Source organism: Nyctereutes procyonoides, unplaced genomic scaffold (genome assembly GCF_905146905.1).
Source record: "Nyctereutes procyonoides isolate TBG_1078 unplaced genomic scaffold, NYPRO_anot_genome, whole genome shotgun sequence".
In the NCBI taxonomy this organism is placed as follows: Eukaryota; Metazoa; Chordata; class Mammalia; order Carnivora; family Canidae; genus Nyctereutes; species Nyctereutes procyonoides.
In genome coordinates, this window is record NW_026575046.1 from 19947058 (window position 1) to 19958272 (window position 11215).

Genomic DNA, 11215 nt, shown 5'->3' on the forward strand with positions numbered 1-11215 from the left:
GGCAAGAAAATAAGTATGTACACTTCTTTTTCTAGTTGGTTCTTTGAGGCCCTAAAATTAAATACATTTTTTCCTATGGTCATGGTATTTGGAGCAAAGGGCAAATGCTAGCAGTCATAACCTAGAGAGATAAAAGTCAGAAGCCAATAGGATGAGCCTAAGAAGTGTTGCTAAGTAATGTGGGCTATGAGGAGGACAGAGAAATGAGAAGATTGTGTTCCATGGCACTAGAAAAACATAGGTGGTGGGATTTAAATGTGGTATGGAGGAATTGTTGAGATGGAGTATCTTTTCAGTGATGTACATGGGTTCTCCATCTTGAGTCTCTGTGGATGGTTAAATGACACATCCCACTCAAGGTCTTTTCTAGATCACTGATTGGTAAACTACAGCCAAGAAGGCAAATCTAGCTTGTTACTTGTTTTACAAATAGAGTTTTATTGAAATGAAGTCACACAATTAGTCATTGTCCACAGCTCCTTTTGTACTATAGCAGTAGAGTTGAATAGTTGCAAAGGAGACTATATAACTTGCAAAACCTAGAGTATTTACTATTTGACCCTTTATAGAAAAAGTTTTCTGAACCCTGAAACCCAGAGGGAGAGATTTCTGGTCTGATCAACACAACCACAATGTCCAATTGGCTTTGAGAAATAGGTGTAGAAATAGGTTGGTTTTGTTTGTTTGTTTGTTTGTTAATGATGAATGAGTGGTTGTTCCAGAGCTACAAATTGGATGTGTGCAATTATGCTCAGGTATGCATCTGTGCAAGAATATGACTGCTCTCTAAACGATATTTGGACACATGCTACCGAGAAACAAAGTATACTATGAAAATTGCCAGTTGAACTATTTCAGCTATTGCAGGTCTTCTAAAGTGTTGGCTGGTGACATGGAATACCCTTTTATGTATTTATTTTTTAATTTTGTTTATTGGAGTTCAATTTGCCAACATACAGCATAACACCCAGTGCTCATCCTGCCAAGTGCCCCCCTCAGTGCCCATCACCCAGTCACCCCAACCCCCCGCCCACCTCCCCTTCCACTACCCCTTGTTCAATTCCCAGTTAGGTGTCGCTCACGTTTTGCCACCCTCACTGATATTTTCACTAATTTTCTCTCCTTTCCCTTTCACTAATTTTTATTGGAATACCTTTTTAAATAAAATGCTCTATATCTGTATAATGCAGAAAGTTGCTAGTGAGCTTAAATGTGTAGACTGACCAGCGGAAAAGGCCTTTCTTATAAAGGAACAGAAGGGTGTATAAGGAAATTAGAGCCAGGACATGGAAAGTTAAAATGGACCAATTATAATTTTTCCACACTAGAATATGTATTCTGTTAAAAATCTTCATTCCTCTCTTAATGATGATAGATTCACAGCCAAATGGTATTTTCTGCCAAGAAAATAACCCCAAACATAAGATAATGAACAGTGCAAGCTGCTATCTGAAGGCTTTTTCGTACGCTAAGTATCCACATGCCAACTTATCATTATAGGAAAAATACTATAATTTCTCATTAGAACCAAGGCTAATGACCCCATCTATTTCCCTGGCCCTTTAGAGTGTACTTTGTCAGTCAATGTGTAAGTAGATAAAGTAAAATTACAAATTCAATTATTTCACTCAGAGAATTAGAGAACAAAACTCTCAAATGGAGGATATAGATAGAGGTTTACTTCGGACCTCAGGCTACCACGCTCTTTCTGTCTTTTCTTTTACTACTAAAATTATTTCAGGGATAGTCCAAATTGACTATATTTGATTTCTTAATAGCTATTCTTCATTAACTTAACTCTTTGGTATCGGAGTTACAAACACAACAGCCTACATAACTATTCTCTCAATGACCACCAGGAACCTCCTAATTGCCAAACTGAAGGACCACCTTTCAATCTGCTTATTGGCTTCTAGGATATCTTACAATACATATTTTTCTCAGGAAACTCCTCTCTTTCTTCCTATTATTCTCTTCTTGCTCCTATCTGGAATTCTATCCTCAGGTTCTTCTTTCATCTACTTCCATGGACTTATACTTTACCTTTCCGCCTATTGCTTCCTAGCCCACTTACTTCTGTACAGCTGATGCTTGAACAACATGGGAATTAGGAGTGTGGATCTCCCATGCGGTCAAAAATCCATGTATAATTTTTGAGTCCCTAGAAAGAACTACTAACAGCTTACTGTTGACTAGAAGCCTTACTGATAACACAATTAACACATATTTTGTATGTTATATGTATTGTATACTGTTTTCTTACAATAAAGTAAGAGAAAAAATATTATTAACAAAATCATAAGGAAGAGAAAATACATTTACAGTACTGTACTGTAAAAAATTCACATATAATGGACCCAAGAAGTTCAAACTCATGCTGTTCAAGGTCAACTATATTCAAATGTTCACTAATAGTATCCAAATAGAACACCACATCACAGCGACAGCATTCTTTCTTCCCCACTTTCTATAATCTACTAGCTGCTAAATCATATAGCTGTACTCTCTGAAGTGAGAGTCTCTCTTGTCTATGCATTTTCATCTTTTCTACTTCTTCCGCATGTCTTTAGCTATAGCTCCACTTCCAGCCCCGACGAACTCACAACTAGAAGATTCCTTCAGTGACTTAAGTGGTGCTATAATTCCTCCTAAACTACCCTTTCAGGTTAGTCAGTCTACAGCTCACCTCTCAGTGGCACAGCTCTACTCAAAACATCAGTGCTGCTCTTTTCTGAAGATCACCAAATTAGGGACAGAGTCCTAATGCCTAATATTTGAAACCCTGAGCAATTTGATCCCATATTATCCCTTTAGACTTATTTTCTCTCCTTCTTTTTGCATACTTCATCATCCAACCAAATTGGACAATTTGCTCAAAATGGCCTCTCCTGACATTGTCCTTTCTTGAAACTTTTTCTTCCCCAATTTTGTATTCTGAAGTATTAGTGTATTATGTATCTGTTCTTCAAGGTCCATTCCAAATGTATTTCCTTCCTAAACCTTTCTGTATTTCATAAACACTTTCACTCTTATGATCAGAAACTACATGATTCCTCTATCCTTTAAGCTTACATAACTTTTTTTATCTTTTGTATGGAAGGTATTATTGCAGGCATTGTGATTATTTGTTTCCTGTATTATCACCTACTCTCTCTTACTCTGTATGATATATTCAAATTTCCTTAGTAACAGGGCCTGAATAATATATTCATCTTTATAATTGACTAAAAAGAATTTAAACAAATGTTGATTGAATTATCTACACACAATGAATTTGCAAGAAAATTGTTGATTTTTACATATGCCTTTACATATATGCCCTTAGCTAGAATTCTACTATGCAGGTTTTCATTGATTTGGTGTAAGAGGCAACAATCTTTCCTTTAGCAGAGGGCTTCAAAAACTGTTTTTACTTGCATAGGTACTGACTCGTTGAGCAATTCATAATAATGATATTAAATTGAATAAACCCTTTGGCAATTCTTTGGAATGCAAAGAAAATCAACTATTTAGACTCTTAATCTAAAACTGTTTTGATATAGATAGGAATAGAAATAAAGTTCGAGATAAAACAAGTCAAACCTCTGCAAGTTTCTGTGCCTTTTAGGGTCATAGAAAAATCTGGATTAGGTTTTAATTCAGGGCTTTCTGGGAAAACGCAAGCAAAAAGGTAACTGAGGTCAAAGGAGTCTTACTCAAACTCTTGAATCAGCTTCCTAGTTTACTCCATGACCTACAGTTGTCCCATGCATCTTGAACCCTATTACCCAGTTTTCTATCATAATCTGTTCTGGCTGCCAAAATAAAAATGCCATGGACTGAGTAGTTTATCAACAACAGAGATTGTGTCTTCATAGTTCTGGAGGCTGGGAAGTCCAAGGTCAGGATGCTGGCAGATGGACAGTCTGGTGAGGGCCACTCCTTGGTTCATAGATGGCTGTAGTCATGTTATAACTTCACATGGCAGAAGGGGCAAGAAAGCTCTCCAAGATCTCTTTAATCTTTTAAGACACTAATCCCACCCAATCATCAGGCTCCACTCTTACAACCTAATCACCACCCAAATCCCCGCCTCCAAATACCATCACACTGGGATTAGGTTTCAACGTATGAATTTTGGGGGATGTAAACATTTAGTCTAAAGCTCCACTATGATGAAAGTAACAATTTAATATTTGGGTAACATTTTATGGCTTGCAAAGCACTTATCAAAGTGCCATAAAAGCAATAATATCTATTCACCCATTCTGATCAATACATAAATATTCACTGAGCACTTGTTACACACCAGACATTATGTTGAGACTTAAAGAGAAAAAGATGAATACATTTGGTTAATTTTTCAAGAACTTTAGTTAAAAGATAATAATAGTTGGATGGAAAAAATGAATATGAGAAGTACTGAAAATTATAAGAAATTTATCACAGAAATCATAACCTCTCTTGTGTATGCAGCCATTTAAGCTATTTTCTTTAGCTCACATTTATTATAGTTTCCACCATTATCATTATTTAAAGCCTTTTGTTCACTCATTCAGCAAAACTTTACTGTAAAGCACTGTTCGAAGCACTGGACAGTGAATGAGACAGGGAAAAAAAATCCTGCCTTCATGGACTTTAGAACCTATTGGGTAGAAGAGAGAGAAAACAAACTAAATGAGCAAATTTCTTTAGTATTTATTAAGATATTGTATCCTTCTAAAAACGCAGGTCATTCTCTCTGCCTCTTTTCTCCTGCCCCCTCTGTTTTTTTAGAGGAAACCTACCCAGTCTTGTCTCAGAAAAGCTAATCCTCCAGGACCTGCTTCAAGTCTCATGATTCTGCCTCTTGAGCAAGGCTGGTAGGCCAGGATGGGGCATGAGTCAGTTCAACTTTATGTGCCCAGGTTAGGGATGGGAACTCCAGTGAGACATAACATGAACCTTACTTCCACCAAATGCTAGGAGAAGCAGAGAACACCTCTTTGCAGAGGGGAAGAAGAAGAATGGAGTGGGGACTTGAAAAAATGTGCCCAGGGAGTATAAATGTCCCTTGTGAGGCTCAGTTACACTTCCTTCCCTTGAATTCCACAAAATACACCTGTTCCCTTTCCTAGCACCTCACAATCATTTTTCTACCCTCTGCTTCTAAGAGTTTGCCTTTTTTCTTTTTACTCCACATATAAGTGATAACATGCAGTATTTGTTTTTATCTGGCTTATTTCACTTAACATAATGCCATCAAGTTTCATCTACATTGTCACAAATGACAGGATTTCCTTCTTTCTCATTGCTGAATAATATTTCATCACACACACACAGACACACACACACACACACACACACACACACCTTCTTTATTCAATTATCTGTTGGTGGACACAGGTTGTTTCCATATGTTCGCTATTGTGAGTAATGCTGCAAAGAACATGGGTGTGGAAATACCTCTTCAAGATTCTGTTCTCGTTTCCTTTAGATTTATATAACCAACCAGTAGTGGAACTGCTGGATCATAGAGTAGTTCTATTTTTAATTTTTTGAGGACTATCCATACTGTTCTCCCCCGTGGCTGCACCAGTTTGCATTCCCACCAACAGTGCACAAGGTTCCCTTTTCCCACATCTTTGCCACCACTTATCATCTCTTGCCTTTTTGATAATAGCCATTCTGACAGGTGCAAGGTAATATCTTGTTGCGGTTTTGATTTGCATTTCCCTGATGCTGAGTGATGCTGAGCACCTTTTCGTGTATCTGTTGATCATTTGTAGAGCCCTCATTTTTATGCAGGTAAAGTATCATTGATAAAGGAGAATCTAAGTCTCTGGGTACATTAGCAATTAGACAAGTTAATTCAACAAATAAATGGTAAAGGGGAATTCGAGGTCTTCTGCTCTCTAGTGGAATTTATTTCACTTTGTTTTTTACTAGCTTTCAGTACTCTCATGGCCACCCAAAACCATTCTGTTATGCTTCTTTTGCTTCAATAGACTTACTAATGTTTTGAGTGTAATCAGAAAAAAAAAGTCTTTCTATAAACCAGATCTAAAGAAAGAGCAAGAATGTAATAAGCATTCTTGGCAGTTTAAATTTAATATTTAGTTAAAGGATTCTCTTTATTTTATTAAGGTAATCTATTTATATTGTTTAAAAAAACAGAACTCAAAGTTTTAAGGCAGCAAAACAATGCCACTACTTTACCCTTTCCTGCTTCCTCATCTTCCTCCAGGACCAGTCACTTTCAAACTAGAGCTGGTTTGTTCTTTTCTTCTCTTTTTTGTTTTTTATCTTTGTATTTCTTAGGATTTGTGCCCATACAACTCCATTTATCTTAATCCCAGGTCTCTTTTTTTTTATAGCTTTCAAGTATACTCCTGAATACACTGTTAGAATTTTTGCTGTAAATTATGCATTCACAAGAGGGATAACATTGCCCTCAAGAGGATGAAAATTGATTGTTAGTGGGGGTGGTGAAAAATTCTTAGATATTACAATAGTCTGTGGTCCTGTGGAGCTTAATCCTACCCAATAGAACCTTATTCCTTAGAATGTAACTCCTCTTATTGGGTTTCTTGGGAATCACACAAGCAGCATTGACATGGAGTTTATGGAAGTTACCCAGAATGTATACAAGATTAGCGCTAAAATCTACGGTGAGCAAGTGAATTCTTTTCTTTGATTATTTGCTCTTTCTGGAGGGATATTGAAAGAGGAGGCATAATCATGAGATGCTGTTTATGTGTGATCCTCAGTGTTTTTATGTGTGACATAGGCTTTAGAATGAAATAAAAATAGTTTATACTTTTTATTCAATTCAATAAGTTATTCAGTCTATTTTATGTTTTTATGTGTGACATAGGCTTTAGAATGAAATAAAAATAGTTTATACTTTTTATTCAATTCAATAAGTTATTCAGTCTATTATATCAAGTGCTGAAAAGAAAGAAATGTTGACAATATCCAAATGAATATCTAGCAGTTTAAAAGTTATTTTCTCATATCAAGCAAAAAGTAAAAGTTGAGTTCACTAAAAATAGTTTTTAAGCAATTTAATTTTTAAATTACAGCTAACTCTTAAACAACATAGGTTTGAACTACATGAGTCTACTTACATGCAAATTTTTTTTGATAAGTACAGTACAGAACTATAAATATACTTTCTCTTCCTTATTATTTTCTTGATAACATTTCTCTAGTTTACTTTATTGTAAGAATACAATATATAATATATATAACATACAAAATATCTGTTAATCAAATGTTTATATTATTGCTAAGGTTTCTGGTCAATGGTAGGCTCTTGTAGTTAATCTTACAGGAATCAAATCTATACGTGGATTTTTCACTGTGCAGGAGGCCAACACTCTTTTTCTTTTTTTTTTTTTTTTTGAGGCCAACACTCTTAACCCTTGCATTGTTCAACAGTCAATGTAAATTACTTTTAAAAAAATCTAATGGGTTCAAAACCTCTTACTGCTGTATATTATATATGTTGTTAATTTGCATACTAATTTCATACATTATAATTTATAGAACTAAGTAAGTTACATTAAAATTTACTGTGCAATAATCACACAATAATGAAGTTGTTACATGACAATAACTTTTTAACATTTTAACTTTTAAAACTGTAGTCATTCTGAAGCCTGTGTTGAGCAAAAAGAATGAACTTTATGTTTTTTCTTTTTATGTGTAAAGCACAGATATGCATATTACATATAAGCAAGCATACAATATATCATCATGGGTATTAAAACTTATTGCAGAAGATGAGCGATTAGAAAAAAAGTCGAAAAGTTTCTTAGGGACTGATAATGAAAAAAAGGTTGTGAAACTGATTTAAACTATCATATGTGTTTCAGAGCAATTAAAAGGGAAAATAATGGCTTTTTAATGTATATCCACAATTTTTAAATTTTTTATTATTTATTTATTTATTTATTTTTAAGATTTTATTTATTTATTCATGAAAGACACAGAGAGAGAGAGGCAGAGGGAGAAGCAGGCTCCATGCAGGGAGCCTGATGTGGGACTTGATCCTGGGTCTCCAGGATCACGCCCTGGGCTGAAGGCAGGCACTAAGCTGCTGAGCCACCCAGGGATCCCAATACCCACAATTTTTAAAAATATTTTATTTATCTAATTGAGAGAGAAAGAGATAATGAGTGGTGAGGAGGAGCAGAGAGAGAGAGAGAGAGAGAGAGAGAGAGAGAGAAGCAAAGCAGACTCCCCTTTGAGCAGGGAGCCAGATGGAGGTCTTGATCCCAGCACCACCTGAGCCACCTAGGTGCTCCTGTATATCCATAATTTTATCATTTTCCGATCTTCGATCTGTGTCTAAGAGTTGATTTTCCAGGCCTAGTGTCTCCTGCTGGAGAAGATGGGGAGGTGGTTGCCTGTCTTGAGCAAGTTAACCTGATGCCTCTAAGTCCTTTGCCTCCCAGGGGTTCTGCAGGTTAAAAAGTGACTCCTCTTTAGTTTTCACCTCATGTACCTTTTAGCATATAGTTTGTTCCAAATCAGACACTATTCCTCCATCTGCTTTCTGTTTCCAAAAGTTATTGAAATATTATGTCTACTGAAGTCTCTGTTCTTGTCCTTTTGGATTTACATCTTATTTCCTTCCTCTTACAATAGGAGCTTGATGAAATAAGTTTATATAGCCAATTACTATGTTCAGTAGAAATTCATGTAGCCTCCTACATGGGAATAAATATAATCTTTTAACCATATTCATCTAACCAGATACCTTCCCCCATTTTCCGCCCCATCTTAAAAAATTTTAACATGCCTAAATCCTTTTGAATTTCTTCTATAAATTAAGCTTCCCAATCTCTTTGATACCAGATATAAAGAATACAATTCATGAGACTGTGAGGGAAAGATTTGTATTCAGCTTGAAGCTGAACTTGCCTGGGGTACTATTATGATAAATGAATGCTTTGGTTTTATGGTTTCTCCTATAGCTGACATTTAGGGATTAGCAGGTATTGTTACCTACTGGGCATTGGGGAGATATATGTCAAAAGAGGCAGGAAAACAAAGAGGGTAGCAGAGAATTAGTTACAAAACTATGATAATTTCATTATTCTGTGAGGACTAGATGGTTGAATGAAACTGTGCTTGAATAAAAGTGCTTTTTCTGCTCTTCTTTCCAGTGATGCTGGAAGAAATCCCGGGGAGGCAACAACTAGAAAATAGTCTGGGTGGATGAGCAATCCCCAGTGCAGGGTCACCAAACGAAACCTTCAAGATGGTATGCAGATAGCTCTACCCTTCAGGAAAATAGATCTCAAAATACCTTTTATACACCATGAAATATGCCTAATTGACCTTTTGAGTGACTGCATCGGCCCTATCTTTTCTAATAGGAGAAGCGAAGCAGTCTATTTTGATAAAACCAGTGTCGTCTGAAGCTTAGAAGTGTGAAAGAGAACAAAGATAAGTCCCATTATATGAATTTTAGTTTATCCAGTCTACTTTTTTTAAAAAACAATTCATTGAAGCATGATTTTTTTTAAGATTTTATTTATTTATTCATGACACACACACACACACACACACACACACACAGAGGCAGAGACACAGGCAGAGGGAGGAGCAGTTTCCATGCAGGGAGCCTGACGTGGGACTCAATCCCGAGTCTCCAGGATCAGGCCCTGGGCTGAAGGCGGCGCTAAACCACTGAGCCACCCAGGCTGCCCTGAAGCATGATTAACATACACAAAGTTGCATGTATTTAATGCTTACAACTTGACAAATTCAGAAGTAAGTATGCACCTGTGAAATTATCACCCCAATCTAGGCCATAAACATACCCATCACCTCCAAAAGTTTCCTCCCAGACTCATTATTATTTTGTGCACCTGATAATAACACTTAATAGAAGTTCTACCCTCTTAGCAAAATTTTAAGATAATACAGTATTGTTCACTGAGGCATTATGCTATAGAGTGGACTGCTGAGATTTATTCATCTTGTATAACTGCAATTGTATCCTTTGTCATCCACTATCCCTTTCCCTCAGTCCCTGGCAACTACCATTCTACTCTCTGCTTCTATGAGTTTCTATGGAGTCTACTGTTGATCTAATACAGTTACCAAATTTATAAAAGTTAGTATTTGGTAGAGTGTTTTGATTTAATATACAGTTTATATTATTCACATTTCAATATTACTGTTCCAATATTATTTTTTTCCTCTCCAGTACTGAATCCAGCCCAGGATCACATGTTTCATTTAGTCATCACTGTCTCCCTTGATACGAGAACAGGTTTCTAAATTTTTGTTGTCATTAGTGGCATTGACAATTTTGAAGAATAAAGGGCAGCTACTTTTAGAATATTCATCACTTTGGGTTTGTCTGACAGTATCACATCTGGAGATAACAGTTGGTTTTTAAATCTCAAATCACCATGCATTTTCAGAATAAGTGCATTCTGGAAATACCTGCATTTGATTTGCTGGTATGTATTTAGGATTTTTGTCTTTATGTTCGTGAGAAAGATTAGCTTGTAATTTTTCTTTCTTGAAATATATTTGTCAAATTTTAGTGCTAAGCTTCACTTGGCCATACTGAACAAGTGGTTTGCTCATTTTCTATATTGGGGAAGAGTTTGTTTAAGATTGACATTCTTTTTGGGGCATGTGGGTGGCCCAGTCAGTTAAGTGTCTGCTTTGGCTTGGGTTGTGATCCCAGGGTTCTGGGATCCAGCAAGTCCAGCAATGGGTTTCCTGCTCAGCAGGGAGTCTGCTACTACCTCTCCTTCTTCCTCTGTCTCTCCCTCTGGCTTGTGCTCTCTCTTTCTCTCTCAAATAAATAAATAAAATCTTTTTTTTTTTTAAAAAAAGGGTTGATGTTGTTTTTAAATATTTATGAGTAAGTCCAATATAGATCTGAGTTTTTTGAGAAATACATGTTTTAATAAAATATACAATCAATTTAATAGAAATAAGACTTTACAAGTTATCTGTTTTTTAAATTGTGTCATTTTTGCTAAGTTTTTTCCCCTAGGAATTTGTCTATTTCTTTTTTCTTCTTTTTTTGGCATAGTTGTTCAAAATATACTTGTATTTTTAGATTCTATAGCCTCTTTAGTGATGTCTTTTTAAATTATTCCTGATACTAAAATTTTTATTACTAAATAATTATTCTGTGTCTTAAGGGTTCTCAATTTTATTAGTTATTTCAAAACTCTAATTTTTGGCCTATTGATTTTTCTCTTTAGCATATTTATTT

The 11215-nt window shown here is 35.7% G+C and overlaps 1 protein-coding gene across 2 annotated transcripts in view; it reads right to left on the reverse strand.

The window, feature by feature from the left end:
- The window catches only part of C6 (complement C6), a 94287-nt gene that overhangs the window by 68800 nt on the left and 14272 nt on the right, over nucleotides 1-11215 (reverse strand). The gene's annotated exons all lie outside the window — the stretch shown is intronic.